This window comes from Emys orbicularis, chromosome 4, assembly GCF_028017835.1.
Source record: "Emys orbicularis isolate rEmyOrb1 chromosome 4, rEmyOrb1.hap1, whole genome shotgun sequence".
Classification (NCBI taxonomy): Eukaryota; Metazoa; Chordata; order Testudines; family Emydidae; genus Emys; species Emys orbicularis.
Window position 1 is genome coordinate 158,291,271 of NC_088686.1, and position 18,607 is coordinate 158,309,877.

The window sequence follows — 18,607 nt, forward strand, 5'->3', positions numbered from 1 at the left end:
ATCCCCCAGTTTCTGACCAGCTCCATTAAAAACCGGTTTGCCTGCCCAAAGCTTTGGAAAATTCTGGCCTTAAGTTTTTCCCTCTTTACAGTCTAGAGATAAGATCAAGGCTGGGCCAAGAAGGAAAAATTAAAAGGGGATGTTTATGGGCACAGTAGAATTAGCGAAAGTGAAACTGGATGAGCTTCTTAAATAGCCCCATTGTGAGATAACCACCGTCAAGATTTATTGACCATAAACTACCAAATATGGGATCTGCACCTCACGGGTTTGAATATTTGCCATTTCCTGGTTGACTCCGTGACTTGACAAGGAGGCAGTGGGGTGGTTCGTTCTGTGATAGCCAGTGCAGTTGCTGCAGCTCTTCCTGGCTGGGACTTTGCACTCAGTGTAATTACCCACAGACTGACCAGCTACAGCAAACACGGACCAGCCCCAGCGCTCCCGACCTTCCATCAAAACCTGCAGCTGCGAACAGCTCTTGGCTCTCGGCGCCTACGGGCCTGGTTCTCGGCCGGTAAGTCCTGCTCCATGGCTGTTCCCAGTCGCTAGATGAGATAACGGGCCGTGAGGAAGCAGCGGTGGCTAGTGAGTAGGGCAGGAATGGAACATCTTGGTTTCTCTCGGCTTTTACTTTAACTCCCTGGGTGAGTTAGGGCCAGTCACCCTTGGGCCGGCGGGCTGCTTTAAGAACTTTGCCTTGGGTCTGATGAGTGAACTTGGTCTGGGGCCAGCACCTCCCCCGTCCCCGCGCTCCAGCCAGCCGGGGGCGCATGGCCACAGCCCCGGGCCTGGGTGCAAGGAGGGACACAGGCGGCGAGCGGCGGGTGAGGGAGGAAGGAGGGACGCAGGAGGCGAGTGACGGGTAGTGGAGGGACACAGGAGGCGAGCGACAGGTGGGGGAGGGACACAGGAAGCGAGCGACAGGTGGGGGAGGGAGATGGATGGGGGAGGGACACAGGAGGCGAGCGGGGGGGTGAGGAGGTGAGCGGCGGGCGCATGGGCAGCGGGTGGAGCCCCTCTTTTGGGAGGCTGGCCCTGACCGCACCCCTTCCGCCTGTGCTCCGCCCCCGGCAGCTGGAGCCCTGAGACCCCCTGTGCCTGGAACCACAAGCCCCCCGCCCAGAGAAGCCCCGAGCGCCCCTCCCCCCCCCAAGGCCAGAGGAGCCCCCAGCTGGCTAAAGCCCAGGAGCCTCCCCACCTGCTCGGAGGAGCCCTGGGCCAGCTGCAGCCCTGCCTCCCGTCCCCTCCCCTCCCCAGACCCAAACCACCCAGATCTGGTTTTCATTAGTATTTTGGCTTCTATTATGCCAAAAGAACAGGAGTATTTGTGGCACCTTAGAGACTAACACATTTATTTGAGCATAAGCTTTCGTGGGCTACAGCCCACTTCTTCGGATGCATAGAATGGAACACACAGACAGAAGATATTTATACATACAGAGAACATGAAGAGGTGGGAGTAGCCATACCAACTGTGAGAGGCCAATCAACTGAGATGAGCTATCCCAGTAGCTATATGGCTATTCCCACCTCTTCATGTTCTCTGTATGGATAAATATCTTCTTGCTGTATGTTCCATTCTATGCATCCGAAGAAGTGGGCTGTAGCCCACGAAAGCTGATGCTCAAATAAATTTGTGAGGCCTGGTCTACACTAGGAGTTTATGTCGAATTTAGCAGCGTTAAATCGAATTAACTCTGCACCCGTCCACACAACGAAGCTATTTAGTTTGACATAGAGGTCTCTTAAATTCGACTTCTGTACTCCTCCCCAACGAGGGGAGTAGCGCTAAATTCGACATGGCCATGTCGAATTAGGCTAGCTGTGGATGGAAATCGACGGTAATAGCTCCGGGAGCTATCCCACAGTGCACCACTCTGTTGACGCTCTGGACAGCAGTCCGAGCTCGGATGCTCTGACCAGCCACACAGGAAAAGCCCCGGGAAAATTTGAATTCCTTTTCCTGTCTGGGCAGTTTGAATCTCATTTCCTGTTTGGACATCGTGGCGAGCTCAGCAGCAAAGGCAACGATGCAGAGCCCTCCAGCAGAGATGGCCATGCAATCGCAGAATAGAAAGAGGACCCCAGCATGGACTGATCAGGAAGTCTTGGATCTGATCGCTGTGTGGGGCGATGAGTCCGTGCTTTCGGAGCTGCGATCGAAAAGACGGAATGCAAAGATCTACGAGAAGATCTCCAAAGCCATGACAGAGAGAGGATACAGCCGGGATGCAACGCAGTGCCGCGTGAAAATCAAGGAGCTGAGACAAGGCTACCAGAAGACCAAAGAGGCAAACGGATGCTCCGGATCCCAGCCCCAGACATCCTGTTTCTACGAGGCACTGCATTCCATCCTAGGTGCGGCCGCCACCACTACCCCACCACTGACCGTGGACTCTGAGGATGGAATATTGTCGACGGCCGGTTCCTCGGAGATGTTAGCGGACGGGGAAGATGAGGAAGGAGATGAGGAGGACGAGGCAGTCGACAGCGCTTACAACGCTGATTTCCCCGACAGCCAGGATCTCTTCATCACCCTCACAGAGATCCCCTACCAACCGTCCCCAGGCGTTAACCCGGACCCAGAATCAGGGGAAGGAACAGTCGGTAAGTGTTTTAAACATGTAAACATTTATTTTGAACAGAACAGGAATATTAAAAATATTAACAATGGGTTTTTCATGATTAGTTTGCCCAAGGCGCTTAACGTTTCAGTCCTTGGCAGTGCAACTACTGCAAAAAAATCTAACAATGTCCGGGTTATCATGATTGGTTTGCCCTAGGCGCTCTACTGTTTAGTCCTTGCCAGTGCAGCTACAGTAAAATTCGGTCTATATGTCCGGGGATAGAGCTGAAATCCTCATGGGACATCTCCATGAAGCTCTCCTGGAGGTAATTGGAAATCCTTTGCATGAGGTTCCTTGGGAGAGCGGCCTTATTGTGTCCTCCGTAGTAGGAAACGTTTCCGCGCCAGGAGATCAGCAAGTACTTGGGGATCATTGCCTTGCAGAGCATGGCGGCATATGGCCCTGGTCTTTACAGGCTTTCCCGAAGCATCCTTTCTTTCTCGGTCTCTGAAATCCTCATCAGAGTGATGTCGCTCATGGTGACCTGCTTTGAATTAGGTAGGGGAATGTTAGTATTGGGACTGCTTGCCTGTTCCTTTACAGAACTGTAACCGGCGGTTTACAGCCACGCGGTGGAGGCGGGAGAGGGGCAGCATACAGGGATCTTTCCCTGGGACAGCCGCGAGGGGGTGGGACAGGGGCAGAGTTCATGCTTGCCGGATTGCTGGCAGCAGGAACTGGCATTGCTTTGACCGTGAAAGGAGGGCAGTGCTATTATTAAAGTTTTAAGCAGCCACAAGTCTACGGCTTACCATGTCAGCCTGCTACCCAAATTCCGCTGTCCTGCCCCGCTTGTCTGATCTGCACTGCAAGACCCCAGGCACTGAATGCGAAGGCCGAAAATTCGACCTTGTCCTGAGTGCGCATGTGATAGGTGCTGTGCATGGTCTTGTTCACAGAGAAAGACTATGTTCTTTGTTCACAACTAAATTTATCTTTCTGAGGAATTCACTCCCTTTTTCCCATCCCACAGCTGCGACTGTCTCCCGACCTACCCTGGCATCACACTCCCAGAGGCTAGCGCAGATTAGGCGTAGGAAGAAGAGGACACGGGAGGACATGTTCTCGGAACTTATGGGCTGCTCCCGAGCCCAGGCAGCCCAGCAGACCCAGTGGAGGGAGAACTTGTCCCAAATCCACCGATCACACATTGAACGGGAGGAGAGGTGGCGGCAGGAAGACCAGCAGGCGACTCAAACGCTGCTTGGACTAATGAGGGAGCAAACGGACACGCTCCGGCGCCTTGTGGATGTTCTGCAGGACCGGAGGCAGGAGGACAGAGCCCCGCTGCAGTCTATCTCTAACCGCCCTCCCCCGCCACAAAATCCCATACCCCCCTCACCCAAAGTCCCAAGAAGGAGGGGCGGCAGAGTCCGTGAAAACTCTCACTCCACCCCTGCAGACTGCTCAAGTAGCAGAAGGCTGTCATTCCCCAAAATTTGATAAGTCCTTTCCTTCCCGCCTCACCCAAGCCCCCGTCCCAGTTTCATCCCCTAAGTGTGTAGTTGCTAATAAAAAATACGTTTCTGTTAATTACTGTTTCCATCATGTTCTTTTAGAGGAGAGTCTGTTTGAAGGGGGGGAAGGGGGTTGGTAATTGGACAGGACAGTCACTTTTACCAGGGTACAGAGGCGGGGGCAGGTTCAGCAGCAGGTCACACACACATTGCAGTCACTAGGCACCCTGGTCAGTCTGGGAGGTGGTTTTCATGTTCGGGGGGGGGGGCTATGTGACTTTGTGGTGGGGGAGGGCGGTTAGAGATCTTATGCAGCGGTCCTTATCCTGGATCACAGAGCCACGCAGCAGGGGATCTGTAACCATCCTCCCCCTGCCACAAAGTCACATAGCCCCCACACACAGAGTCCCGAACAGGAGGGGTGGCAGGCTCCGTTGAAACAACCAGTGCACCAGTGCGGACCGCTCTAGGAGCAGAAGCCTGTCATTACTTGAGTTTAGAAGCGTCCTTTGCATCACTACACTACACCCGCTCCCCACCACAGTCTGCGTCCCAGTTTCAACACTTTACCGTGAAAACAGTAATAAAGAAAACGGTGTTCATTAAAAAATTTCAAGTGATTTTATTTTTAAACGTGTGTTGGAAGGGGGTGAACGGGGTGAACGGGGTATGTGACTGGAGAGGATAGTGAACATTCACTGGGTAAGGAAAGGGGGGCAGGTTCAGCTTCTCTGTAAACAAACTTAATAGTCACAGGTTACCCTGCTCGCTCAGGAACCTAGCTTTCAAAGCCTCCCGGATGCACAGCGCGTCCCGCTGGGCTCTTCTAATCGCACGGCTGTCTGGCTGGGCGTAATCAGCAGCCAGGCTATTTGCCTCAACCTCCCACCCCGCCATAAAGGTCTCCCCCTTGCTCTCACAGAGATTGTGGAGCACACAGCAAGCTGCAATAACAATGGGGATATTGGTTTCGCTGAGATCAGACTGAGTCAGTAAGCTTCTCCATCTCCCCTTGAGACGTCCAAAAGCACACTCCACCACCATTCTGCACTTGCTCAGCCGGTAGTTGAAGAGTTCTTTTTCACTGTCCAGGGCGCCTGTATAGGGCTTCATGAGCCAGGGCATTAGCGGGTAGGCTGGGTCCCCGAGGATCACTATAGGCATCTCCACATCCCCAACAGTTATTTTGTGGTCCGGGAAGTAAATACATTCCTGCAGCCGTCTAAACAGACCAGAGTTCCTGAAAACATGAGCGTCATGAACCTTGCCCGGCCATCCGACGTTGATGTTTGTAAAACGTCCCCTATGGTCCACCAGTGCTTGCAGCACCATTGAAAAGTAGCTCTTTCGGTTAATGTACTGGCTGGCCTGGTGGTCCGGTCCCAGGATAGGGATGTGAGTTCCATCTATAGCCCCACCGCAGTTTGGGAATCCCATCGCGGCGAAGCCATCTATGATGACCTGCACGTTTCCAAGGGTCACTACCTTTGACAGCAGTACCTCAACGATTGTGTTGGCTACTTGCATCACAACAACCCCCACGGTAGATTTGCCCACGCCAAAGTGGTTCGCGACTGACCGGTAGCTGTCTGGCGTTGCAAGCTTCCAGAGGGCTATGGCCACTCGCTTCTGGACACTCAGGGCTGCTCGCATCTGGGTGTCCTTGCGCTTCAGGGCAGGGGACAGCAACTCACAAAGTTCCAGGAAAGTCCCCTTCCGCATGCGAAAGTTTCGCAGCCACTGTGATTCATCCCAGACCTGCAGCACTATGCGGTCCCACCAGTCCGTGCTTGTTTCCCGGGCCCAGAATCGCCGTTCCACAGCATCAACATGACCCATTGCCACCATGATGTCCATGGCGCGGGGTCCCGTGCTTTGTGACAGGTCTGTGCCACTCTCAGACTTCAGGTCCTCACCGCGCTGCCGTAGCCTCCTCGCCCGATTTCTCAGCATCTGCCTCTGGGAAAGGTGGATGATAAGGTGCGAGGTGTTGACAACGGCCATAACTGCAGCAATGGTCGCAGCGGGCTCCATGCTCGCAGTGCTGTGGCGTCCGCGCTGTCACTGACCAGAAAAGTGCGCGAACTGATTGCCCGCCGGCGCTTTCAGGGAGGGAGGGCGGGAGTGACGGTTGGATGACGACAGTTACCCAAAACCACCCTCGACACATTTTTTCCCCCAGAAGGCATTGGGGGCTCGACCCAGAATTCCAATGGGCAGCGGGGACTGCGGGAACTGTGGGATAGCTGCCCACAGTGCACCGCTTGCCCCGTTAGTGTGGACTCACAAAGTCGAATTACTGTCCTTAGTGTGGATACACACGTTCGACTTTGTAATATCGATTCCACATATTCGATTTAAGTAAAATCGAACTACTCTCGTAGTGTAGACATACCCTGAGTCTCTAAGGTGCCACAAGTACTCCCGTTCTTTTTGCGGATACAGACTAACACGGCTGCTACTCTGAAACCTGTTATTATGCCAAAGCGTTTTTAAATTTACTTCCGAATTGTTATGCAGACAACCACTTTTACCGAGAAAGCAAAAGGAACAATAAAAAAAAAGACCAGAACGTGCAAAGCCCCTGATTTGTGTTTCTGTTCTGTTAGGTGTAGTGAAAAATAGAGAGAACTGTTCATGTTTTTATTATTGAGTCTGCAACCCCCCCGAAAACCTTACATCCATAAATGACAATGGTTTGGCTGTATAGATGTGCATGTTACTTTATTAACTTTAGGAAGAATAAATAATTTTAGGAAAAAGTGTCAAGAGTTGGTGGCTGCACTCTGAGGCCACCAAAAAATTCCCATTCTCGCATCTTGGTGCAAAATTTGTGCCCTAATAGGTACAAATCTGCCCCCTGCCACAGAGCTGTAATTCCCCTCCAAGGCCAAGTGCCCCTTAATCTACAGGCTCATCCTCTGCTACTGCCCAGCCTTCCTCCATCATTACTGCACCCGGCGACTCCACCCCTCACCTCTCCCTGCAACGGGACCCGGCCAGCTACTGCTGTCAGCAAATAGTGTGGGGGTGTGTCTGTGTGTACCCAGCACTGCCCCCTGCAGACATCGGGGCTGTGTGTGTGTTTGGGTGTGCATTTGCACAGCTCTGCCCCGTGGGAATTGGCGGTGTGTGTGTGCGTGTGCGCGTGCACGTGCAATGCTGCCCCCTGGGAGAGAGAATCGGGCTGTGTGTGTGTGTGTGTGTGTGTGTGTGTGTTTCACATCCCTCTTTATGGGCCGGTCCCCATAAAGGAGTAACAGTAACTCTTGTCACTGCACAAGTCACAGACGGGGTTTGAAAATCTAGAGTTCAGACCCTGCTGACCACGTCACCGACATGGGGCCAGACGGTGGCTTCAGCCCCAGGGGAAATAATGAGAAATGGCCGGTGACTTTTCTAGCCCTCTCCTGCCCCAGTGACGTGGCCACCGGTACTGAGACCAACAGTGCAAGTCCCCATTGGGAGCTGTGGGAAATGATCTCCGTGAGGAAGGGAAACTTGTGACTCTGATGGGGAAGTGAGGGGACAAAGGCAATTGTCAGACCCAGAGTGAAGGATGGAAGCCAGACACTTGGTGGTGTATAAATCAGACTGGGGATTTTGGAAAAGACCTACGTTAAAATACATTTGGACTCCTAAACTAAGTAATGGATTAAACTGAAAACACCCTGACAAACCAGCCTCCCCCGCAGTGATGTGCTGTGACTGAGGGGAAGATGCACTGGGTTCTCAGGCCAAACAAAGACATTTCCCGGCCTGCCCTGAACAGTGACGCGAATCCCCTGGCCGAGGGGCTGGATCAGCCCTGGGGCCCTTCAGACGCCCTCTCATTCTCACTCCGCTCCTCTTTCCTCCCAGCACCATGCGGCGCTTTCCATGGGGGCTGTGGGCCATGCTCTCGATCTCTGCGATCCAGGCCGCCCTGGCCAGTGCCCAAGGTGCTGAGAGAGGAGGGGTAAGTGCCCAATACCCGCCTGCTCCCTCCCCACCCCCAGCTGCTACCCATCATCCTCCTCCCCCTGCTCCTCTCTGCCCCCACCCCTGCCCCTCCCCCCGTCCCATCCCCACCCCCAGCTACTACCTCACTGCTCCTCTCTGCCCTCCATCCCTGCCCCTCGCCCCTCTGCTCCATCCCTACCCCCAGCTACTACCTCATTGCTCTTCTCTGCCCTCCATCCCTCTGCCCCATCCCCACCCCCAGCTACTACCTCACTGCTCCTCTCTGCCATCCATCCCCGCCCCTCCCCCCTCTGCCCCATCCCCACCCCCAGCTACTACCTCACTGCTCCTCTCTGCTCCCCACCCCTGCCCCTCCCTCTCTGCTCCTCTCTGCTCCCATTCCTGCCCCTCCTCCTCTTCACCATTCCCAAGCCCAGCTACCACCCCACTGCTCCTCTCCGCCCCATCCCTGCACCTCCCCCTCTGCTCCATCCCCACCCCCAGCTACTACCCCACTGCTCCTCTCCGCCCCATCCCTGTCCCTCCCCCTCTGCTCCATCCCCACCCCCAGCTACTACCCCCCTGCTCCTCTCCGCCCCATCCCTGCCCCTCCCCCTCTGCTCCATCCCCACCCCCAGCTACTACCCCCCTGCTCCTCTCTGCCCCCATCCCTGCCCCTCCCCCTCTGCTCCATCCCACCCCCAGCTACTACCCCACTGCTCCTCTCTGCCCCCATCCCTGCCCCTCCCCCCTCTGCTCCATCCCCACCCCCAGCTACTACCCCACTGCTCCTCTCTGCCCCCCATCCCTGCTCCTGCCCCCTCCCCCCTCTGCTCCATCCCACCCCCAGCTACTACCCCTCATCCCCCTCCCACTCTGCTCCTCTCTGCCCCCCATCCCTGCTCCTGCCCCCTCCCCCCTCTGCTCCTATCCGCCCAGTGTCCTGGTTCCTGCCCCCTCTCCCCTCTTCTCTTATCCAGACCCCCAGATCCCTCCTCCTCTTCATGGGCACCATTAATTTTCTCATGTCCTAGCTTTCGAGGGCTTGACTCTGCAGCCCTAGAATTACGGCTTTTGGGGTTGTAAGAAGTGAGACAAAGTGATAATTAATAACCATCCTTCCATGTCCCTGGCAGGGCTCCAGTGAAGAGTATGTGACAAACCCTGCACCACCTTTGGTCTACTTCGGTGCTGTACTTGTCATAGCCGTGGCAGTGGCGATCTATACTACTGTAAGTATCTACTCGCCGGTCTAAACTCTGCGCCACAGAACCGGAGACACGAGGGTGAAAGGATCTGAGACAGTCCAGCCCCCGCTCCACCCCAACCCGCAGCCCCTGCTAGCCCAGCCCTGCCCCCCCCCAGCTCTGCCAGTGCCCCTCACTCCCGACCCGCAGCCCAGGGCCGGCTCCAGGCACCAGCCTACCAGGCATGTGCTTGGGGCGGCACCTGGAGGGGGGCGGCACTCCGGCCGGCCGGGGAGAGTGGGGCCGCCCTCCCCGCGGCGCTCCAGCCGGTCGGGGAGAGTGGGGCCCGTGGCGGGCTCGCCGCCAGGGAGAGCAGAGCCGCGGCGGGCTCACCGCCCTCCTCCCGGCGCTCCGGCCGGTCGGGGAGAGCGGAGCCGCGGCGGGCTCGCCGCCCTCCCCCAGGTGCTCCTGCCGCTGGGGAGCGCGGGCCCGTGGCCGGGCTCTCCACCCTCCTCTCAGCGCTCCGGCCGGTCGGGGAGAGCGGGGCCCCAGCCGGGCTTGCCGCCCTCCCCGCGGCGCTCCGGCCGGCCGGGGAGAGCGGGGCCGCGGCCGGGCTCTCCGCCCTCCTCCCGGCGCTCCGGCCGGTCGGGGAGAGCGGGGCCCGCGGCGGGCTTGCCGCCCTCCCCCCTCCCCGGTGCTCCTGCTGCCGGGGAGAGTGGAGCCGCGGCGGGCTCGCTGCCCTCCCCGGCGCTTCGGCCGGTCGGGGAGAGCGAGGCTGCGGCCGGGCTCGGCGCCCTCCCCTGCTGCGCTCCCTGCCGGCGGGCGGGTGGGGGTGGGGGGGCACGGCGGGAGGCTTTTTTGCCTGGGGCGGCAAAAAAGCCAGAGCCGGCCCTGCCGCAGCCCCTGCTAGCCCAGCTCTGCCCCCCCCAGCTCTGCCGGTGCCCCTCACTCCCGACTCGTAGCCCCCTGCTAGCCCAGCCCTGGGCTTCCCCCAGACCTGCCCGTGCCCTTCAGTCTGCTAGAAAAGTCAAATAATAATAATTTGTCAAAGTTTGGAGCCCTGCAAATTGTTTCCATTCGGAGGAGTCAGTTGTGTCTTTGATGCTGTTCTGTTTGTTTATCAAAAATACACATAAAATCCTGTTTCCTTCAGCACTGGAGGGTCAAACAAGGGACGGTTTCTGTGCTCACAGCCCGGATGGAAGCTCACAAAGCTCTCTAGGCTTTTCTCAGAGCTAATCTCCCAGGGCTTCTGTCTCTGTGTCCGGTGCCTCCTTGTTCCCTAATGTCTCAGCTTCTGTCTCCGGATTGAAACTTTTCCGGGCAGCGTGTCAGTGTGAACGCAGCCCTGTTCAGAGCTCTCTGACCCCTGCTAAATCTGTCCTCTTCCGATGTGGCAAATGGCCCTCGTTTTCACTGTGAAAATCTGGTCACCCTGCCACAGAGGGAAAAAGAAATTATGTCTGCCCAATTGCAGAGTCTTCCATGAGAATAAAAAACTAAAGACCCTGGAAAAATGTCTTTTTACTTTTGCTAATGGAATTCCTCTCTCGTCCTCTGACCGCCGCGCCAACGGGCTGTGAATTCAAGCTGTCCAAGGACAGAGAACAGTGTGAAAAAGAGCAGCGCAAGTGACCTCCATAATTTTAACCATGAGGTAAGTGCTTTATTTTATAGGGTCGAAGTAACAGCACACCCCTGGGCAGGTTAATCAGCAATGCCTTCAGCTAAGAGACTCACCTCCCTCTCTAATGGGGGTCTATTGCTTCTTCCCTCCCCCTGATCCAATTCCAGTTTGTCAGATGACGGCAGATGCAATATAAACCCCTGCCTAGATCTCTGGCTCCTGGAGTCATGTGATGACGTCAGAATCTCAGCCCTCATTAAAAATGACTCACTGTCCAAATAACTTGGAGAAGGCAGAGTTAAGGTGGTCCAGTGCTGCTTCGTGTCCTTTGTGAACATGGGGAGTGGCTGAATTTAAACCTCCAGAAACCAGGAAATGTGAAGACACCCTTAACTCTGCCCCTCTCACAGCTCCCCATGTGGGAACTGGGATATGCGGGGTCTTGCCCTTTCTGTGGGGAGGTCTGAGCCCCTCTCCTTTCCCCCCATGTGAGCCAGGATCTGGGGAAGCCCTGCCTTCCTGGGGCCCGGGAGGGAGCCGAGAACAGGCCTGCTGGGAGCATGCGGCCAGAACAAACTGCTGAGGTGAGAACCGGCAACTTGACACACATCACAGGCTCTCCCGCACTGGGGAGGGGACACCTACAGAAGGGAATGGAGTGGTTCACACATCTCAGAGCTGTTGTTTCAGGCTGTATCATCTCCTTGGGTTGTTCTCGTTCAGCTAAAACCATCTCTTTGAGATGAATGGGCCACTTCACACCTCTGCCAGCATCATCCTGTGCTGGGGATCTGGATACAGCAAAACTCTAGCTGATGATTAATTTCATACAATATTACAGTAGAGCAGCAGCTCTGCTACAGTTAAGATTGAGAAGACAGTTCTGTTTCCAGGATGATTCTTCTCAGTGCTCTGAAATCGGCAAGCTTACTCAGATGGAAGCTTACAAAGCTAAAAACAATTACAGGCCAAATCAGGTGTGGGGAAGAATTCAATCAGAAAAATGTGACTGACAATTGGGAATTGTTTAAGACCAGCAGGCTTAGTAGATTCCTGAAAATCTGCATTCCCACAATTGAGAAAGAAGGCTGCACTGGTTTAAAACAACCAACAACAACCTGACTTAGTGGGGAAGTGAAAGCAGCTACTAAAATACACAAATAAAAACACAGTTTATAACAAATGGAAGAAAGCGAAAGTTGATAGTAATTAATATAAATCAGGGGCTAAGAACTGTAGAAAATTGATAAGTAAAGCAAAAGGACACAAGAAGAAATCTATGGCAGGCAGAGCTAAAGACAATAAGGAGTACTTCGAAGTATATTATGAACAAAGGGAATCTTAACAATGGTATTGGTACTTTACTACATGGAAATGGTAGAGTTGTCAGTAATGATGCTGACAAAGCAGAAATGTTCAATAAATGTTTCTGTTCTTCAAGTGATGGTCCCTATATGGATTCCAAAGGTGGGTGCCGGTCCAGGTCCCTCTTACTGTTGTATGGCTAGAGTCAGAGGATAGACAAGGCATGCTGTACCCCAGTGCGACATATCCTTACACAAAGCAGGAGGGCGACCACCAAGGCTTGCTACCAGAGAAATGGAAGCGCTTCACCTCATGGGCCCACCACCATCAACACCCACTGGACATGATCTCCATACCCACAGTCCTCGATTACCTTCTTCAACTCAAAATGTCAGACCTCGCCCTCAGCTCCATACAGGCGCACCTGGCAGCGCTCAGTGCCTTTTTTGCCCCGGTGGATGGTGTTTCCGTGTTCACACACCCTACCACCGTAGACTTTCTAAGAGGTCTGCAAGGGACAAGCCCTCTCCTTGCAAAGAATCTCTAAATGGATCTCTCCCCTAGTAGCTGTCTCCACCTTCTGAAATAAAAAATTGTCTCCAATACATTCCAAGAACTTGTTGGATAATCTGTGCCCTGTGGTGTTATTTTCCCAACAGACGTCTGGGTAGTTGAAGTCCCCCATCACCACCAACTCCCGTGCTTTGGATGATTTTGTTAGTTGTTTGTTAGTTGTTTTTTACCCCTTTTATCCTTACCCAGAGACTTTCAACAAGTCTGCCTCCTATTTCTATCTCAATCTCAGTCCAAGTGTGTACATTTTTAATATATAAGGCAACACCTCCTCCCTTTTTTCCATGCCGGTCCTTCCTGAGCAAGCTGTACCCGTCTATACCAATGTCCCAGTCATGCGTATTATCCCACCAGGTCTCTGTATCATAGTTGTGAAGGGCCGAAATGCATGTGCTGCTTATGTAACAACCTGATACATAGGCTGTGTCAGCTCTTTTCAGGCCCAAAGTCCAGAGTTTGGTCAAGAGGCCAGAGGCCTAGCAAATAGTGATTAGCTAAGCCCTAGTCTACACTACGAGTTTGGGTCGAATTTAGCAGTGTTAGATCGATTTAACCCTGCACCCGTCCACACGACCAAGCCTGTTTTGTCGTCTTAAAGGGCTCTTTAAATCGATTTCTGTACTCCTCCCTGACAAGTGGAGTAGCGCTAAAATTGACCTTGCTGGGTCGAATTTGGGGTGTGGATGCAAATCGACGGTTTTGGCCTCCGGGAACTATCCCAGAGTGCTCCATTGTGACCGCTCTGGACAGCACTCTCAACTCAGATGCACTGGCCAGGTAGACAGGAAAAGCCCCACGAACTTTTGAATTTCATTTCCTATTTGGCCAGCGTGGCGAGCTGATCAGCACAGGTGACCATGCAGTCCCAGAATCGCAAAAGAGCTCCAGCATGGACCGAACGGGAGGTATGGGATCTGATCGCTGTATGGGGAGACATCCGTACTATCAGAACTCTGTTCCAAAAGACAAAATGCCAAAATATTTGAAAAAATCTCCAAGGGCATGAAGGACAGAGGTTACAACAGGGACCCGCAGCAGTGCTGCGTGAAACTTAAGGAGCTGAGGCAAGCCTACCAAAGAACCAGAGAGGCAAACGGCCGCTCCGGGTCAGAGCCCCAGACATCCCGCTTCTATGATGAGCTGCTTGCAATTCTAGGGGTGGCCCCTACAACTACCCCACCCCTGTGCATGGACACCTGCAAGGGGGAGTCTCACGCAACAGGGATGAGGATTTGGGGGACGAGGACAATGATGATGATGCAGAGGATAGTGCACAGCACGCAAGCGGAGAAACCATTCTCCCCGGCAGCCAGGAACTGTTTGTCACCCTGGAGCCAATCCCCTCCCAACCCGAGCTCACGGACCATGAAGCCGGAGAAGGCACCTCTGCTGAGTGTACCTTTGTAAATATAATGCATGGTTTAAAAGCAAGCGTGTTTAATGATTAATTTGCCCTGAAGACTGCCTGCTGCCTTGCTGCCTGCAAGCCGAATTCTGTTGCCCCGCCCTGCGTGAGTGATCTCTCACACCAAACCAGCAGGCCCTCAATATAAGAGGCAAAATGCGACCTTGTACCGAAAGCACCTGTGCTATGTAATGTTAACAGCTTGGTTCACTGTGAAAGAGTCTACCCACTGTTCTCTAAAATGTGTCTTTTTAAATACTACTCTCCCTTTTTTTCCTCCCTCAGCTGCAAATGTTTCTATGCTCCCCATATCATCTCCATCCCAGAAGCTAGCGCAGATAAGAAGGCAAAAAAAACGCACTCGCGATGAAATGTTCTCTGAGCTCATGCAGTCCTCCCGCACTGAAACAGCCCAGCAGAATGCGTGGAGGCAGACACTGTCAGAGTGCAGGAAGGTAGAAAATGAACATGAGGACAGGAGGGATGCACAAGAGGACAGGTGGCAGGATCAAGATGATAGGTGGCGTCAGCGTGATGAAAGGAGGCAGGAAGCAATGCTCAGCTCTACTGGAGGATCAAACTGATATGTTCCGGCGTCTGGTGGAGCTGCAGGAAATGCAGCAGGAGCACAGACCGCTGCTGTAGCCCCTCTGTAACCAACCGCCCTCCTCCCCAAGTTCCATAGCCTCCTCACCCAGACACCCAAGAACACAGTGGGCCGACGGGTACTGAACCACTACACCCCAGAGGACTGCACAAGCAACAGAAGGCTTGCCTTCAATAAGTTTTGAAGTGCAGTGTGGCCTTGTCCTTCCCTCCTCCCCCACCCCTCCCGGGCTACCTTGGCAGTTATCCCCCCATTTGTGTGACAAAGTAATAAAGAATGCATGAATTTGAAACAATAATGACTTTATTGCCTCTGCAAGAGGTGATCGAAGTGGGGAGGGCGGTTGGCTTACAGGGAAGTAGAGTGAATCAAGAGGGCGGGTTTTCATCAAGGAGAAACAAAACAGAACTTTCACACCGTAGCCTGGCCAGTCATGAAACTGGTTTTCAAAGCTTCTCTGATGCGCAGTGCACCCTGCTGCGCTCTTCTAACCACCCTGGTGTCTGGCTGTGCGTAATCAGCGGCCAGGCGATTTGCCTCAACCTCCCACCCCGCCATAAACAACTCCCCCTTACTCTCACAGAGATTGTGGAGCACACAGCAAACGGTAATAACGATGGGAATATTGGTTTCGCTGAGGTCTAACCAAGTCAGTAAACTGCGCCAGCGCGCTTTTAAATGTCCAAATGCACATTCTACCACCATTCTGCACTTGCTCAGCCTATAGTTGAACAGCTCCTGACTACTATCCAGGGTGCCTGTGTATGGCTTCATGAGCCATGGCATTAAGGGGTAGGCTGGGTCCCCAAGGATAACTATAGGCATCTCAACATCCCCAATGGTTATTTTCTGGTCTGGAAAGTAAGTCCCTTTCACCAGCTGTTCAAACAGACCAGAGTTCCTGAAGATGCGAGTGTCATGTATCTTTCCCGGCCATCCCACATTGATGTTTGTGAAACGTCCCTTGTAATCCACCAGTGCTTGCAGCAGCATTGAAAAGTACCCCTTGCGGTTTATGTACTCGGTGGCTTGGTGCTCCGGTGACAAGATAGGGATATGGGTTCCGTCTATTGCCCCACCACAGTTAGGGAATCCCATTGCAGCAAAGCCATCCACTATGACCTGCACATTTCCCAGAGTCACTACCTTTGGTAGCAGCAGCTCTTTGATTGCTTTGGCTACTTGCATCACAGCAGCTCCCACAGTAGATTTGCCCACTCCAAATTGATTCCCGACTCACCAGTAGCTGTCTGGCGTTGCAAGCTTCCACAGGGCTATCGCCACTTGCTTCTCAACTGTGAGGGCTGCTCTCATCTTGGTTTTCTGGCGCTTCAGGGCAGGGGAAAGCAAGTTACAAAGTTCCATGAAAGTGCCCTTATGCATGCGAAAGTTTCGCAGCCACTGGGAATCATCCCAGACCTGCAACACTATGCGGTCCCACCAGTCTGTACTTGTTTCCCGGGCCCAGAATCAGTGTTCCATGGCATGAGCCTGCCCCATTGCCACCAGGATGTCCAAATTGCCAGGGCCCGTGCTTTGAGAGAAGTCTGTGTCCATGTCCTCATCACTCACGTCACCGCGCTGCCGTCGCCTCCTCGCCTGCTTTTGCAGGTTATGGTTCTTCACATACTGCAGGATAATGTGCGAGGTGTTTACAATGCTCACAACAGCAGCGGTGAGCTGAGCGGGCTCCATGCTTGCTGTGGTCTGGCGTCTGAAGGAGAGCAGAGTTGCAGTGGAATAGGTGGATGACGACGGATGCCACGAGAATAGATATTTATACCAAATGACGAGAGGACCTGCGAGGTGGATTCATGGCACCAGGAGAGCAGGAGAGCAGAGTTGCAGCAGAAGCAGTGGAGGACGATGGTTAGCACCACGCACATTTCCCGAGTACCCGGGAGCCCATCACAGAAAACATGGAGATATTCACTGTCGAGGCAATATCAGAAGAGCAGAGGGGCAGCGGAAGAGCAGAGTTGCAGCGGAAGCGGTGTATGACGATGGTTAGCAGTCCTATTGCACTGTCTGCTGACAGCAGCACCCAGGACATAACAGCGGTGACAGTGAGCTGAGCTGAGCGGGCTCCATGCTTGCCGTGGTATGGCATCTGCGCGGAAAAAAGGTGCGAAATGATTGTCTGCCGTTGCTTTCACAGAGGGAGGGGTGACTGATGACGTACCCAAAACCACCCACGACAATGTTTTTGCCCCATCAGGCACTGGGAGCTTAACCCTGAATTCCAATGGGCGGTGGAGACTGTGGGAACTGTTGGATAGCTACCCACAGTGCACTGCTCTGTAAGTCGATGTTAGCCATGGGAGTGAGGACGCACTCCACCGACTTAATGCGCTTAGTGTGGATATACGCAGTTGACTGTATAAAATCGATTTCTAAAAATCGACTTCTATAAATTGACCTAATTTCGTAGTGTAGACATACCCTAAGAGAAGCAGAATAAACAAAAGATAACCTTGCTTTTTGCTAAGATAAGCCTGGTCAGCAAAATGCCAGATGTTGGAGCAATAACTGTGTCTTATTCAAAGTTGCAAACAGAACAAAGAAGCCCTGTTTCTGTTGTGTTCATTTCTTCTGTAGGGAGATGTTCTTCCTACATGCCAACCTTGAGTTTATGAAAGGTTCAAGCAGGTCAGTATAAGATATGGCCTCTTCCCACCTCCCTTTCCCAGGGACCAATGCCTGCCTTAAAAACTCAAATGAGCAACCTGAAAGACAATTTTTATTGCCATATACTTTTCAATGTTTCTTTGCTTTAACCCCTAGGTATGTACCCGTTGAACAATCAGAGGAGTTGCTTCATTCCTATGGACCCCGAATCAGAATTCAGCATATATACATTTTATACTAATACATTTCATTACAGTACTAATTAAATGTTACTTGTTAACCTTGTGGAAGCAGGGAAAGAAAGAGAGGGTTTAAGTGCAGCCATTTAAGTGTCAGAGACAGAACAACTGTTCTGTCAAGTCTTAGCCTAATATCGCGAGACCTGTAGAAGCCGGGCTCACGTCAGAAGCGAGTGGAAAACAGCAGAATAGTCAGTGTGACCCAGCCTTGAGATAACGATGTTTTTGAGAAGAGAAAGTGAGAAAATACTGGAATAAATAGCAAATAGTCTAAATAAAATACAGATGTTTTTAATTAATGCACGTCACAAAGAGGTATAAATGCTTGTGTGATTTTGCTTGTACTTTGGAGAAACTGAGGCAGAGATGCTCTCTGCCAGCTGTATTCTTCCCCTGCAATTGCTTGAATAAAGCTGTCTCTGATTTTGTTGCTTCCAACCTGAGAGTGGAGTTTTGTTTCTTCCACAACCTGAAACCATGGGCGGAGACATTATGTAACTTTTGACTATTGGCTACTGTGCTTATCTTGTCTTGCTGCTAGACCTATCCAGAGGTTTGGGATTACCTACCCCGTCATTTCCCTCTGCCCATGGAAAATCCATATAATCCATGGTAATCAATTGATTGACAGTGTCTCTGAGCCTAATAAGCCAGGCGACACTCCGCCAGCACTGTGTGTAATAAACTCCTGTGCTTGACTTCTACACAGTGTGGATTTATGTTCCTTCAGTTGTGTTTATTTACTAGCACTATGAGTACTAAAATTTTGTATTAATCTGACTTATACCATCTGTACCCCATGTTATAAATTGGCAGGAAGTGTTTGCATTGTAATCCTCTGTAATTGTGTAAATCGTCAAACAGGAAAGAAGCATTAATTAATGTACAATGCTGGGTTCCTACAGAAGGTGTTAGGGCCTGCACACCAAGAATCAAATGAGCCATTGTTAAACCTCAAAGAACAAAGACTTTGTTAATTGCATTTCACCCCACCCAGTGAAGAGAAG

General features: G+C 52.7%; 1 long non-coding RNA gene across 1 annotated transcript; it reads left to right on the forward strand.

The window, feature by feature from the left end:
• The first annotated feature begins 300 nt into the window (after positions 1 to 300).
• LOC135878207 (uncharacterized) lies at positions 301 to 18,038 on the forward strand. The gene is made up of 5 exons (XR_010561386.1): positions 301 to 517; positions 7,949 to 8,045; positions 9,166 to 9,261; positions 10,807 to 10,873; positions 17,518 to 18,038. It is a non-coding gene; the product is annotated as an uncharacterized LOC135878207 (long non-coding RNA).
• Positions 18,039 to 18,607: the final 569 nt, after the last annotated feature.